This window comes from Aythya ferina (genome assembly GCF_964211825.1).
Source record: "Aythya ferina genome assembly, chromosome: 5".
NCBI lineage: Eukaryota > Metazoa > Chordata > Aves > Anseriformes > Anatidae > Aythya > Aythya ferina.
This window is the reverse complement of record NC_140301.1, coordinates 39,006,055-39,022,071: the sequence shown is the minus strand read 5'-3', so window position 1 is coordinate 39,022,071 and position 16,017 is coordinate 39,006,055. Positions and strand designations below refer to the sequence as shown.

Here is a 16,017-nt window from a genome sequence, read left to right as displayed (position 1 = left end):
GGCAGTGAAAGGAAATGTCTATGTCTGTTCCTGAAAGTCCAGAACTGGTGGATTTCAAAGAACAGTACTCAGTTTTCCCCTACTCTGCTCAGTGTTGATGCACAAAAGCTTTACACCAAAGAATTAGAGATGTCTGTTCATCAGCTTTAACAAGTTTTTGAATACTTCAGGTTGAAAAGCATGAAGAAAGTATGTAAAAAGTGTTTTTTTCTGGGGAGAACATTTGTTGCAGAAACACCAGATAGGATTCTTCCATCCCTTACCACAGGCCATATGAGGACAACTAGGACAATAATCATTTTTTCTTTAAGCCAAGAGACCCCTTGTATATACTCTTCGTTCCCATCTGTTATACTTGGCATTTGAGATACAGCACTTGAAAACACAAGCAGAACAAAAGCAGAAGTTTCATTTTATGGAAATTTTTGAAGTTAATGGGCCACAGTCCTCACATCACAATCCTTGGCTTTTTTTCAAGGAAGTGAAGTAGATGGGACCTAAATGAGCTCTAAGGCTCAAATCCAACCTGCAAGAAATTGGGCACACTTGTAGTTTTAAACTTGCATCCAGAGCAGCTTGGGTTTTGAAAAACAAACACACTTATTTTTTCCTGAAGGACTCTCTCTGCATCATGAATAAGATACCAGTTCAGCTGGGACAGTAACCCATGGTACCCAGCCATGTGGTAATAGTGACTGTGTTACTGCAAGCTGTACACTGCAGACTGAAGGACTACTCAATCCATGGCCTGGACTGAGCAACTCTTATTTGTAATACCTCAGTTTATCTGATAATCTAACCCAAAGGTCCACATATTGCACCTGTCTCCCTTGGTGACCAAGACAATCAAGCAGCAAATATGACACAGCCCCTCATGTACCAGCAAACTCCTCCTGGTTACCCCAGGAGTTCAGGGGAGCAAGAAAGGAAGCATTCATTACCTTTGTGGCCATCCTCTTTCAGCCTTTGTCCTGCAAGCCAGCTAGAATTCAGGCGAATCTCCAGCACTCCATGGAAAGGAATAGCTGACTTATTCAGTCTGTTAGGACATCCTTACCTTACAAAGAAAAATACATATACATTTATTGGACAGAATCGAGATTCCATGTCTTTGTTTTCTGTCCCTCTCAAGAGTTAGAGAAGTCTTTATTACTTTGTGAACAGTGAAAATTTCTCCCCATTTATCTTCAGTGCCAAGCCAACAGGGAAGAACTTCAGTAGAAACTTTTTTCTGAACAAGACCTAAAGTTCTTAGAGGTTCTTCCATGTCAGCTGGCCTTCCAGACCCTACTGGAATTCAAATAACCTACCCGATTATGCTGGGGGGGTGTTGTAAAATACCACAGGTAGAAGGGAGAGGAAGGTGGAAAGAAGAATCCTAAGATACAATGGATACATTTATTTTTTTAAGAACTATCGTTGCTCTCTTCTATGCCCCCTCCCCTGGCAAAGGTGAACTGCATATCTTTAGTTAATAATTAACTTGTCATGAGCTCCATCAATATCCCATCATCTAAGTGACAGAGGGAAGGGAGGCGATGGGGGAGGTGATCAGCACGACGTGCCAGCTCTGCCCGCAGCCTGCGATCTCGTCTCGGCCATAATAAATAGGATGAAATGCGCTCCTGATAAATGCCCATGTCATGGAGAGATTTTACCTTCACTCAGAAACAATGTAATATCTCAGCTATTACCCAAAATAATTTATCAATGTGTAATAGCTTTGTGCAGAGCTCAGATAGGAGGGGAGCAGCGCTGCCCGAGATGGATGGATCCTACCTTCTGCTTTTAATTTTTAATGCTCGTAGGCAGCTTCACATTAAAGGCCAGGTGTCATATATAGACTTAATGTAAGAATGGAGTTCATGAATTCTAATCAGGAGAGAATCTCCCTCTCTCTTCTTTTGCTTTAGTCAGTTCTCTTTTTTTTTTTTTTTTTTATTTATCAATTCTCCTCTCTTTCTATATTCCCATTTTCTTTGCCTCTCTCTTTTGGTCTGTTTCTTCCCCCTGTTCTTCATCTATATTTTACTCCATTTCTGTAACAAAACCATTCCGGTAGCTTTTTGCCACTTCATGTCCCAAAACTGTCCCATCACTTAAGAACAAGAAAGAAGAATTGATCTGCTTCAGCCTTGGTCCTTGTGTCATCATTTGCACCTAGCAGAACAAATTCAACACATACCAAGCCAGAATAAAGATCCGGGGAAAAAAAAATACAGTAACAATCAAGAGTGGAAAAATCCAAACCGTGGACATCAAAATTCATACTGGAATTGTGTCACTGAAAAGATCTTGGCTGTAAATGGCCCGTGGAGAAACTTCGTTCCTTTTCCCAGCCAAATCCCATTCCTTTGCAAAACCTCTTTCCTTAATTTGCAAGAGACAGCACTGAGACATATGGATCCAAAAAAGAGACCCTGGGGCGTCTTTTCGTAACATTTCTGGTCTTCTTATAGCCATGTCAGCAATATGAATGTTCTCCTCTTCACTTTCAACATAATGCATGGAAAAACAGTTGGGGTTCATCTATTCTGGGCCTCTGTCAGAGGGACCTGTTCATGGATGCCTGTATGTAAAATACAGTTTTTTACATACAGCAGTATGTAAAATCTCTAGTGCAGTCTACCGGACAATGCCAGGAAGTTCTATCATTAAGAACACACCATTAGGGCTCACATCAGAAATACCATTACTGTATCAATACACTACATCAAAGTATGACATACTGTCTGGGTGAGACACCTGCAAGCAACAGCAGTGCACGACAGCACTTCTGAGCTCTGCATAAAGAATGAAGCTGTAGGAAGGAAGGGGGAAGAACCACTTACTGTCCACAAGGTGCAGCAGGAGACAATAAGGCAGTTCATACAAGCAGCAGACACAAAGATCATGGAAGAGGAAGAGACTGCAAAAATGAAACAATAGGCAACAGCTTTTGTTTGCAATCAGATGTGAAGGACAGCAAGAGGCACTCCAAGGCAATACTGCCCACAGGAGGAGCACTAATATGTCTGCAAACCCTTTCACAACCACTTTGCTGACTACCAAGTTATGAAGACACCAGTGCTGAGAGGAGTTCGGGCTTGATTTCCTGCTTTCTGTTGACATAGGTAACATAAACTGTCTCCATTGTTGGTTGACAATGCAGGGATCATGGACTGAATGACTCCTGAGAGTTCCTTTAGAAGAAAAGAGTGAGATGGCATAAAAAGGCTCCACTGGTGCTGCTCCCAACATCCGCCTCTAAGGGCAGCTCTTTGTCAATGAATTCTCTCTCTTTCCTCACCATTCACACATCTCTCTCCAGAGAATAAAGAACTTACAGCAGACTCTCCTCCATTTATTCCCATGTGGTATTTAACATCTTCCTCAGCCTGTCAAAGCAACACAGCAGAGTTCTTTTCTCAAGCACCAAGTTCTCTAAAAGTCCATAGGAAATTTTCCTTTCTTGTTTCTTACCTTCTGCAAGGATTACTCTAAGAACATTCCTATGCTTTCAGCTTACTTCTTCCCAACTCTGCACGTAACATGGTTCTGGAGGGCAGATATATATCAGCAAACAGAACTATATTGTGCAAGCAGTATGCCCAAAACTTCATTGGCTTCACGTTGCATCTTGCCAGGTGAATGGTCTTCCTCAAAGGAAGAGAAAGGCTGGTAGTCCACTCAGGAAAATCCACTCTGCACACTAAGAAGCCAAATCTATAGAACAGGTTAAAAATGAGGTTGAGGAAAAAGTCATTGCACGATCAAGAAAAGACAAGACTTGCCTTTGTATTCAACTTTGCAGATGTCAGATTAAGAGATGACAAATCTTTAAACAGCAGAGCTGAAAAATAGGAGGGTGAGAAGTTGTATTGGTCGGCCATAGCATGGTACTTCAAGGTACAGGGATGTGTGGCTGTTAGCAGGCTGAATCTTTGGAAACTTCAGGCTGTCTGTGAAGATCTCCAGTTTTTCTAGGAACACTTTGCAAAGACTGTCTGAGTGCTCATGCCTCATGAAGCAGGTTTTGCTTCTGTCTCAGTATAGCTGTAGCACTGCAAAGGCAAGGCACTAGCATCCCCTGGTGCAGCAGCTTTAGGATATCCTCTGTGATACACACTTATCTGAACTAATAAGGAAGAGAGATGTTGTTTGAAGACAGACAGAAAGATAGCCTTACCTTCCCTGAATACCACTCACTTAGTGGCTTTGGCCTGGCTCCAAGCCAGGAGGAGAGCAGCATGCCCTTGTCTGTGCTGAATGAAAGCCCCAGTGCCAGCTGCCAAACAGCCTCAGGCAGACGGTGACTCCACAAGCCAAACTAAGAACTCTAAACTCATTCACTCGTGGTCCAAGATCCTTCCTAACCCTGGGGGGTTGTGGTAGAGGGAAAAAAAAAAAAAAAAGAAAAAAAAAAAAAAGAAAGACATCCCTCAGGTAACAGTCCCTTGCATCACACAGGTTGAGCCTAATAAGGGTCTATTGCTGTCTCATTCCATTGCTAACACTGTGACTCTAACTGCCGTGTACTACAAATTAATTCATTCCTTCAGGCCTTGCTGTTCAGTAACTGGCTGTCACAGCAATCTCCCGAGGAGCTAATTGAGAGTTGTGATCCGTGCAGTATTTCCATTAGTGCTGTAATGACAGGCAGCCAGACACACACACATGCACGCACACACACACAGAGCACAGGTTCCTCTGTCCCCACAAAGGAAAGTAGATAAAAAGCCAAAGCCATTTCAAGTGTTAAGCAGCAGCTGGGGGAAATGGAAAACCAGAGGAACAATTTCCATGATCCAGGCTGAGGTCACCCAAACTTTGTCTGAATGAGAACAATTTGCTGGGAGCTCTAAACAAGCTCTTAATTCACTCTAGTGGAGTAAAATCCCTGACATCTTCTTCTTCTGTACAGTGGTACTGTCCCAGAGACTACAAATCCCAGCAAGTTACCTCCATTTGAAAAGCTTTCCTCATTGCATTGTGGGACCTGTAGTCTCCAGATAGATGCATGGGATGATTGCAGTCGTAGTTGTGTGTGGCACTGTCAAAGCATTAAAGACAATAAGCAATATTAGAGAGTCTTACAGGTTCTGCTTAGCAAGATGCCAAGGTGTTAATTAGGGAAGAACATTATTTGATCAGTTATAGTGCAATTCATTCAGGAATCTCGGACATGAAGTCTGTTTATGATTCTAGTCTCTTGATTTGTTTATCCTTTCATGACTAGTTTTCAGAGGATTAATTAGCAGGAAAACATTAAACTGTACCACCCATTGGTAAAGACTTAGCCATCTTAAAGGGCATATTTCATGTCCTGTCTGCATGGACTATATCCTTATGCTTCTCTGGTCTCAGAGGGCGGACACCTAGAAAGCAAAGCACATGAAATTCTGTGCTGACACTGATGATAATTTAGCAGGGTCAGTTAGAATGTGAGAAACCTTTGGTCTCTTTGGCATTTGTCCACTTTCTTGAACTAGTTCTGGAATTAACCCTACCATATCTGAGGCCTTGTCTGCATACACACAGATGTGAATCTATTTAATTTAAATTACTTGGTAGTCAGCCAAATTGATGCAGACTAGTTCAGCAGACACTTCTCGCAGTGAGTGCTTCACTAATTTCAAAGCTGTGATCAGTTTCATTGTAAATTAAACAGTTTCAAAGTTCATTGACAATGGGAAACCAAATCACAACAATTATTTTGAGTGACAATGAATGAATCCTTCAAAAACGTAGTTCTATTATCAGACTTTTTAGCCTTGAGAAAGGAAAAAATAAAAAGAAAAAATAAAAAGTATTTAAAGTTTCTCTAGTAATTAAAATTATGTGACATTTTAAGTATCTAAGCAAAGCAGGATGCATTTGCAAGCAAATTGTTTAAAAGAAATCCATGCAATTATGCTAGCAGTCAGACAGATTTAAGCCAACATTTCCAGTCACCCTTAAATTTAGACTGTTGCATTGGCAGTGGTGTCTCAGGTAGCCATGCACGAGGAGGTAGCTCCTGCTTTCAACAAGGTGAAGATATCCTCACTTGGACAGGAACTGCTCTCACAGAGACCCAGGTTTCCAACAGCAGCTCTCTAGCAAGGGAATGAGCTGCAGGTTCTTCACAGCATTCCAGAAGACACAATGTGCTGCTCTGACTATCACTGCAGTCTGGCTTTATAAAAATACCTAGGGAAGATACCTATTCAAGGTCTACTAACAGCCTTTAGGGCTCAGATAGAGGATTAAGTTACTGAGGCTTAAGAAGTCATGGCATATAATCTTAGCTTGGTAATTGAACACATGCATGCTCCTGGCATGCGATAAATGCAAAGTCATTTGACTTAACCTAGGACAGGACAGCATTAAGTGGAATTACCCCTTGTCAGCTGCAGGCTAGTTGTGCACACAACTCTGTTAGCACAGCTCAGCAGATACACAGCAATTTGTTCAGCTGTACTAAATGCTACTGCATGTACAAGCCCTGATTCTGCCCTCTTGTGACAGTATGACAGGAAAATAAAGTTCTTTTAAAAATCAGATGAATTTGACACAGGAAACAAAAACAAATTCAAAATATTTCACAATGGTGAAGTGCCCCTGGAAAGTGGGTTAAAGTAGGATGTTCTGAGATATCCATGTAGTCTTGGCTTCCCTGTATATATCTCTCTTTCCTGTATATAATTAGGATTTTCCAATATCAGAGGGACAGAGCGGAAGGCAAGGTATTGGGTGTGTCTGCCTCTTCTGTGCGCAACCAAACTGAAAGCTCACAGCACACCAAGAACAGACCCTACCAGCACCCCTGACTAACCTGTGAAAAAGGACAAGAGGGTGTCAATGAATAAAGTTCCAAAAGCCCAGGGGTGGACAAGATCCTGGAGCGATCCACACAGCTGGTTAGAATATGGTGTGTCCTGCAACTTTGTTTCTGGAATCATTCAAGGTATGCCCAAGGAATACGCCTAAGTACACATAAAGCTCTCTCTGTTATTGATGTTGGGAAAGCTACGGCATAAGTGGAAAAGGTCCTGAGTTATGACCAATAACTTCATTGTTGCAGAAATATTGTATGTCACAGAGTAGCTTTGGCTTCTGTGCATAGTGTCAGTGTTATCCCCTAAAATGGGATAACAGATGGATCCAGCAGAGGGGTGGAGGTGGACATACAAGTAGTGATTTATTCCAGACCGATTACTTGGAAGGAGTTTCCAAAAAGCAGTTACAGATCTAGCGAAAACGACACGTATTTCAACACAAATTGATCTCTTCATAGCTCTGCCATGCTGGCACAGTGGTGCACACACATTTGCATTGATAACAGCATGACAGGATAACCCCAAACAATATGAATCAAATCCCAGTGGCTGTACTATGTGAAAGAAGCCCTTGTTCATGTCAGCTTTTGACATCTTCATGGTCTCCATGCACAGCATGATTTGGGGATCTGACTGTTTTGCTGCCTGCAGGCCTCAGTGCCTGTTTCCTGCAACAGAATCCTGTCAACACTTCACCAGTTTTTCCAATGTCTCACCAATGCATGAAATTTTTTTCTTCTAGAGGAAGGCTTCACGCCTATCAAGCTTTCAATGCTCACCATTCAGTTCAATCATTACTGATACACCTCACACTGACTTCTCTGGAGACATGCTAACGTGGAGATGCAACCAAGTCACCAGCTTCTGCTATGGCTAACCTAGGCTGCCCCCAAGGTGAAGTATAAATTACCTTTCTCAGCTAAGGAGGTCCTGGCAGTTAGTGTTAGGTGGAGGACACCTGTCTACTTGCGCATGGGTCTGCTGTTCCTGTGAGAATTGTGAGAGAGGAGGAGCTGTCCCAAAGGAAGCAGTGAGCTCATCAGGTCATTTTGAAAGACCTGTTGGGGGATATCTAGTCCAGTCATGAAAGGAGACTATTGCCACCCCTAGAACATGTCGACTGTGCCTTTGCCTTGGAAATTTCCAGGAATGGAAGTTCCACCACAGCTCTGGGTAACATGTTTCACCACAGCACAGGTCTCCTAGGAAGTTTTACCTACGCCTAATTTGAATATCCGAAGACACATTGTCTACTACTGGGCACAGCTGACAGACATCCTATCTGGACTATTCTAAAAATGGTAAGCATAAAATGAGAAATGCAACATTTGGAAACAGGCTCACAAAAACAGCACACAAATGCATTTCTTATGCTACCTGAAACTCAGCGCTAACTACAGGAACTCCTTCAGGACTTCTATTTTAAAAAGCTCTCTCAGTCAGCAGAACTGAAGAAAGATTATGGTAGTCTGATACTCCCTCTGACAGAATAAAGCTGCATGAAAACAATCAAGAAGACATTAAACAAGGTCTGACTGCAAGCCCAGCTTCCGTGGCATTCTCTGTTCAGTAGAGCAGTTTACAGAGCAGGGACTTCAGTCTCTGATTATGGCCCTCTGTTTTTGCTGCTCAGTTCTCCAAGGTAGTTATCAAGTGCAAATAAGCTCACAGGGGGACATTACCTCCTCTAATCCTTATTCATGTCACTGAAACTCATCGTTAGCTAGGTGTATGAGGGCAGTTCATACATATGTAACCGTCTATGAGGAAATGCCTGTTGGTGAAAAGTGATTGGTGAAAGGTGATTCAGGAGCCTATTATGTTTTCACCAAGCTGCACTCTTCTACCAGAATGCCTTGAACATGTGTTAGCACTGTCCTGGAAACAGATCTACATTTGTCCTAAATCTAGGTCCACATCTGGTTATACCTCACCTCCTCAATGTACACATCACCAGATTTTACATTGACTCATTTGATTTCTGGCACTATTTACTTTTTAACTCACAGTATGCTTCTATTCCCTATCAGTGGTTTGGAGCAGTTTTCACAGCTGTTAGACTTCAAGTGAAATATCTGTTCCACTTAGTTTTATTTTAAACAATTGTGGTTCAAAACAGCAGACAGCTAAGCACCACACAGCCATTCGCTCACTCCTCCCAAAGTGGGATGGGAGAGAAAAGTGAACAAGCTAAAAGTGTCAGAACTTGTTGGTTGAGATTAGGGCAGTTTAATAAGAAAGAAAGAAAATGCAAATAATAATAATAATAATAATAATTATTATTATTATTATTATTATTATTATTATTATTATTATTATTATAAAGTGATTCATAATGCAATTGCTGACCACTAGCCAACCAATGCCCAGCCAGTCCCCAAACAACAGCAGCCCCACTGGCCAAGCACTCTTGTTTTTATTGCTGAGCAGGAAGACACCATATGGTATGGGATATCTCTTTGACCAGTCTGTCCTGGCTGTCTTGATGTGCCACCTCCCAGCTCCTGCTGCACCCCCAGCCTCCTTGCTAGTAGGGCAGCAAGAGAAGCAGGAAAGACCTTGACCCAGTGTAAGCACTGCTCTGCAAAAACTAAAATACTGGTGTGTTACTGATATCCTAACACACAGCAGCATACCAGCTATGATGAAGAAAATCATCTCCGTCCCATATGAAATCAGAAGACCCATTCACACTCCGCAGGTAATCTGCTTTCTCCCTTCTACCTGTTCTAGTTTCCATTCTGCCCAAGCATTATGATCTCCTAAACTAAGATCCATTTTGTCCAACACTGTAGCTATGTCAGGCAAGGTTGCAATCAACATTAGAACATTACCTCTGGCAATGGCCAGATACTTACAGAGGGTCAGAAACAGAGCAGGAAGAGAAAGACTGTGTCCTTGGGGCACTGGGCTGATGTATCCAGAGATCCAACGTTGTGACCCAAAATACTTTCCCAAGTGGTAATATAAAACACAGCATAGTTTGGGTCAATTCTTCTTACTCCCTTTATGGGAGTAAGAAGAATTTTTTACTCCTTTAATGCCTTTGCCCTGGGCATTAGTTCATATTTTTAATACTGTGCAATTCTCTATCATGGTGATTCTTCCTTTAATTATTCACATATCAATACGCTTGACCATCTATTATGGCTTCTAGTGATCTGCTTGGCCTGAGAATCTTCCCTTCCTTGATTTTAGAGTTAGGGAGTATTTTTACTACCTTCCTTCCCTGTGATTTTCATGATAAGTGCAAACACATTCCCAATGCCTCCTAAAGCAAACATAGTACTATCATCAGGACTGTGCTGAGTGTGAAAAGATGAGGCTGCTACAAGCCCTGTCAGCTAAGCTACACTGCTGCTGCCATATTAGTTCACCAGTTCACCAGTTAGTCAGTGATGCTAGGAACTGGCACCAGCATATGGAACAGCTTTCCAGGTATAACCTCAGCTGAAGAAAGGAATAAACCTCTACCAACTACAGAAATTCACTTGGTAACCTATTTATCTAAATATATCAGTCTTATATGCCAGATGCTATCTTGTAAGGGGACCAGCATTCTGTAAGGATATATCCCTGCCCATATGAAACTATAGCCTAAAAGCCAAACAGACACAAACAGTAACTGTAGAGGCATATGCTGCCAACAGGTTCTTAAAATATTGCGGAGTTTTAACAGAGAGTTGAAAATTTTAACAGTTTTAGATTTTAATAAATCTACGGTATCTGTTTTGTTTGTTCTGATCTTATATAGCTCATCCACTCACACAAACTAAGAGAACTCCATGGCAGATCTAATATTAAAATACTGAGCCCAAATAAACTTTTTGGTAGGATTTAGCCAATTGGAACAGTATTAAAACAAAACCAATAATTAATAATATCCTATTACATAGTACTTATACCACACTTTACTGTAGAAGTACTGCAAAAAACATTACTTGATTAATCAATTAATCAAGAAGCTACAAAATTAGCTACATTAACTAATTAATTAATCAAGAAGCTATTAAAAGCCTGACTGAAAGGATATCGATTGTTACTAGATATAGCAATGCAATTGCAATGTTGTGGTGCATAGATAAGAATTTCAGAGCTAGATATAATAGTTCATGGATCTATGTGGTTTCATGTGCATGGATTTGAGATAAATGCCTAAGGTCTGTGTCATGGGAAACCAGAAAAGAGCTAGAATTTGTACTGCCAAACCTAAGTATGAGGGGTTGTTTGTAAAGGAAAAGACCAAGCTATGGCTGAGATCCTGTCTTGGAATAAACTCCTACCCTGAAGAAAAGATAGGAAAAATTAAAAGAAAACACACTTTTACTGTATTTATCAGCCCTGGCATCAGATGCTGCACGTATTACAGGTTTTCAGAGACCTACTGAGATAAGAACCAAAATGGGTATTTACTAATTAATTAACCTGTGATGGGAAGGCTTGCTCAGTACATGCTGCTCGCTCTATGCCTATGACTTAATTCAGTCTAAGAAGCCTTAGCAAGAGCCTTGCTGTTATCCTGTAACAACCTTCAGAAGCAGGGAAGACCAAGAGATGCACCCAAACAGAGGTAAAATGGAAGGAACGTAGACACCCTTCCTGTTTCCTCCAAGGCACAAAATGTGGAAAGATGTCTTTTGACAGGAATGTAATTTCTCCTGAGGGCTGGTGGGTTAGAAATCCTATTACTCTTTTCCTCTTGCTCCCATGCCAACTGCTTTACAAACCAAGCTCGTCATCCAGCTATACATGTTACAGAGCAAGACTGCAGCTAATGCCTGTAACTTCTCTGTTCCAAGTTTTCAAATTGTTGATTTTTTTATTATTATTATTAATATTTTTTGCCCCACACTGACAAGGCCAACCAGTAGCAGAATTTCAACTGCTATTAGTACACACAATTTGAAAGCTATGGGAAAGTGTGAGTGAAAACACATTGCCAGCAAGTCTTGTGCAAAATTTTTACAAGACCTGTGGGCTCAATTTTCAGGATCCTCCATCTCCTAATCCTACAGTCAATCCACTGACAGGATAGTGAATTGCAGCACCTCTAGCACAGAAAGGATACCTGTAGATCTGCTCTACCTAGTGATTCCAGCATATGTCAAACTACACTGCTAAACTGGAGATTAAGATAGCTGCAGGCTGCAATATAGGTGCTATGGACCATATGTAATCTGTAGGCTACCATGTGGTGATCACAGCAGTAGAAGAGCAGAGGGGTTACCTGGTCTACCTGAGCTGACCTGTGATAAGACAGGTTTTATGTAATGGGATTGTTGATCCCCTCCCCCCACTTTCTTATTCCAATGTTCACTCCCCTCTCTTATATTTTATTAAATTTCAATCTCTCTTTGGTAATAGCGAACAAACAGAAAATGAGAGCAGAATATTATATCCCATAGCATCACAGCAGTTTGAGAGACAGATGCATCAGCACAATTGAAGGGGGGAGGAAGGGAACTTCACACCAGGTATTGACTTCTCTTATAAGGCAAATATATATAGACAGAAAGCTCTTGACCAAGTGAAGAAAGCCCTCAGTTTGCATGGCTCTTGAGGCCTAGTACTGGAGCATCCTTACTTCATCCACCTTAATTGGTATAAAATAGAGCACATCATGGCAGCCTCTCCAAGGATGAGCAACAGAGAATAGATTATACACCCTGGCATGCAAGGCAGTCTGTTCCCAATCCTTTCATCCTATGAGGACAGTGTTTTGGTGCACGTTGTATTGCAGGAGCCACATATGCTACAGATGGCAACCAAGGCTAGGTGACGGGTGATAGGTTAGGTGCCTGGGCTACAGCTTAGTGCCAAAAATGAACAGCACCTCTGTGACTCAATGTAGAACAAAGCCTAATGTTTTCTATACAAAAATATTTTTCTTTTCCATTTCCCAAATAAAAACAAATAAATAAATAAATAAAGCCAATTCTGAAAACCATATTCACAAAGTCTTTTTAGACTAACTGTAGTGAATGTCTATATGGTATACTGCTTGTGAGGAATCTTTCCTTTCCCTGCTAACACTAGATTAGTAATTCTCTCTTTCACACTGTATAGCTCTGGCATCGACTCTACAGTTCAGGAAAAGCCCAGTCTCTCTGACTGAGACCACTATTTATACTGGATGCCCATTAATTGCATTGCTTGGAATGATTTGCTGTGGGTTTTCTTTCTTTCTCTCTTTCTTTTTTCTTTTTTTTTTTTTTTTTTTTATTCTAGCTGCATTATGTCGTGATCTGATGATTGATTGGGCCCTGTGAGCAATCATGAGCCCAAGCCTATTGCTGCTAGCTTGATAGAGTGTATATCTCTATTTCATATTCAATAATGATGAATGGTCATGGCTTACATTTATATAGCGCCTTTCATCCAGAAAGATCCCAAAGCGCTTTACAAATTGATTTACTGTGCAAACTATGGGGTTTATTCTCCGCTTCATAAGCTCGTATAAATCCCATTGAGTTACTTGCACTTCATCACGGTACTTGGTATTGCCCAAACAAAGCACAAGCACTCTTTATAATATACCTAGGAGAGAGTCAGGGAGCACTTATAAAAATATGCAAGTGTTCAGAACCTCAGTTTTATGTTTTATCCAAAAGGCAAAATCTTTACCAGCAAAGCATCCACCTAACCCTTAGGAAGTACTACTTTCTGTGCTACTAGCCAGGCTTCTTGCAGCAATGCATTCCTTGGAGAGGACATCTCCAAGGACTGAGCCAGCCTTCTCACGTGACTGCACTCTGAGGCAGTAGCTGCTTCAAAGTCAGTTCTTTCTCATTTAAAAAACCACACTATTAAACAGGAAGCTACCATCAGTTGACCATTAGAAGGCATAAATATAGACTGCATGGGTTTCTTCTGGATTCAGAAGAAAGAAGCATAAGGAAGACTCAGGCAAACTTCCTGGTGATAATTATGAGCAGATATTTAGCCATAGCATGATGCTCTGCACTAATGTTTTGAAGAAAATTACCCAGTCATCTTCTCTGTTCAGCTTTGGTTGGGGAAGGAAATGCACCAGGTATGTGTCTTTGGCTTCAGCAACTGCTGTTATCCCCACCTTGAAGACTGGGGAAAAGAAGTTCCCAACCTGTAATGTAGTCCATAGAGCTTCCAAGCATGAGGGATACAGAGTGAAGTGGTGAATTCATGATGGAGACTGAGGTAATCATCCCAGGGCTATTTTCCACATTATCCCCTCAGTCTAAGTGTTGTAAAGGAGCCAGAGCATCTCTACGTCCATGACTTTGGCAGACAGGTAAGGGAGTTGTATAAAAAGAAACAAAATTTCTCAAATAAATATGGTGCCGGTGACCATAAAATGTCAATGGTGGCTTTTACCAGTATGCTATGGGCATAAGCTGTACAAGATCCCAAATACATTTTCTACCCCACTGTATCACTTCTGTCATGGCTGCAGGACTGAAATGGACAGTTCTAGCCTGACAAAAGATAAAGTCATGTCAAGTTATCCAATGCTTGTGTGAAAGCCCGTCTCCTAAGGGATTTCAATCCAAATGAAATAGCTCACTCTGGGAATCCAAAAAGAAATAGCTCACAGATACCTGAAGGTAAAAGGTACCAACCTAGTACTAGATTTACATATGACATATGGCAATATGACATATGACATTATGGACTGTGCTAAATTCTTTATTAACATCAGATCAAAAAAGGAAGAAGACAGAATAAAATCCCTCCTTGAAGACATGAGTATTTTGAAAAATGGGTATGACAGCAACAGTGACAGTGTCAGCCTGAAAATCCCCCATGTAACATGAATTCCTGGGGGGTGATCACATAGGGAACATGGGGGGATTTATCCAGCAGCTTCATAATAATTTCAGGCCAATATTCTTGCAGACTGTCCCTCAGTTGTACACGTTCCACATCTATTTTGGCCAGCTCTAGCAGCTTATGCAGTACCAGTAAAATCTCTTTGAAAATGAGTGAGGTTTTAAGGAGGCAGTAGGCAGAGATATCCTCCTCTCTCTCCCTGTTATGAATGACCTGCCTGTTTGACTCGAACACCTAAAAGGAGGTTATAGCATCATAGAATAATTTAGGTTGGAAAAGACCCATAAAATCATCAAGCCCAGACATCACCTAATGCTGCCAAGTCCACCATTAAAACATGTCCCTAAGCACCACATCCACACGTCTCTTAAATACCTCCAGGGATGATGACTCCATCAGTTCCTGGGCAGCCTGTTCCAATTCCTGAACACCCTTTCCATGAAGAAATTCTTCCTGACATCTAATCTAAACCTTCCCTGGTATAAATTGAGGCCATTTTCTCATATCCTAAGTTACTAAAATACAGCCAGGATCTACATGGAGGCACATGGCAGAAGGATGATAGACTGTGGCCATCTACTGCAAGAGGGGAGGTTCTGACTGAATACAACGAAAAACATTTTTTACCATAGCTAAGCAGTGGAACGTGTTACCTACCCAGAGAGGCTCTGGAATCTTCATCCCTGGAGGTTTTCAAGGCCCAGCTCAGTCCTCCCTGCACACACTCCAGCTAGCAGTTTTCCTAAGCTCCTTCCTCACCAGTTTAATTCCTCTAATGTCTTGTGTTCTGCAGGACATTATGGCTCCTTCTCCTCTATCTGGCTTTGATGTCACTAGGAGCGGAGTGAGACTAAAGGTGAGACTTCCAGATCTGGCTTGTAAGATATTCGTGTTCACACGTTTGGAGATAGAGCGACATAGAAGACAAGATCAAGGCCTACAAACCTAAGATAAAACATGTGACCAAATCAACAGGGGAACAAACGAGTATTTCCATAATGAGGACAAGTGCTTGCTTGTTGCAGACAGCATTATCAGAATGTAGCTATCAAACACTAAGAAATCACTCATAAGCTACTGAAAAAAAAAATCCTCAATAACTTGCCTATTTCTGATAATGAGGAGATATTGGGAAAAGTATAATAATGACCCTTTGCCATATTTTAAATCCTTACCCCACTCCCTCCATACTATGGACATATGAGTTCTTCAGCCAGTAATGTAAATGCCTTAATACAGACAAAGCACCCATGGCTGGCAGTCCAGTGGCAGGATATTGTGTTTTAAGTTAACACCAGAAGAAGTTACAGGTTCCACATTTTTACCAACCAAACATTTAGAAAGCACAGACTTGCATAGCTGTCCTGTTTGGTGGATTTTATAATCAACAAAGAATGATTAACTCATT

At 41.3% G+C, this 16,017-nt stretch overlaps 1 long non-coding RNA gene across 1 annotated transcript in view; it reads right to left on the bottom strand.

The window, feature by feature from the left end:
* The window catches only part of LOC311437510, a 99,206-nt gene that overhangs the window by 18,245 nt on the left and 64,944 nt on the right, over window positions 1-16,017 (bottom strand). Inside the window, exon 2 of the long non-coding RNA XR_014693527.1 lies at window positions 942-1,057. This is a non-coding gene — a long non-coding RNA (uncharacterized lncRNA). The remainder of the gene's footprint in view (window positions 1-941; window positions 1,058-16,017) is intronic.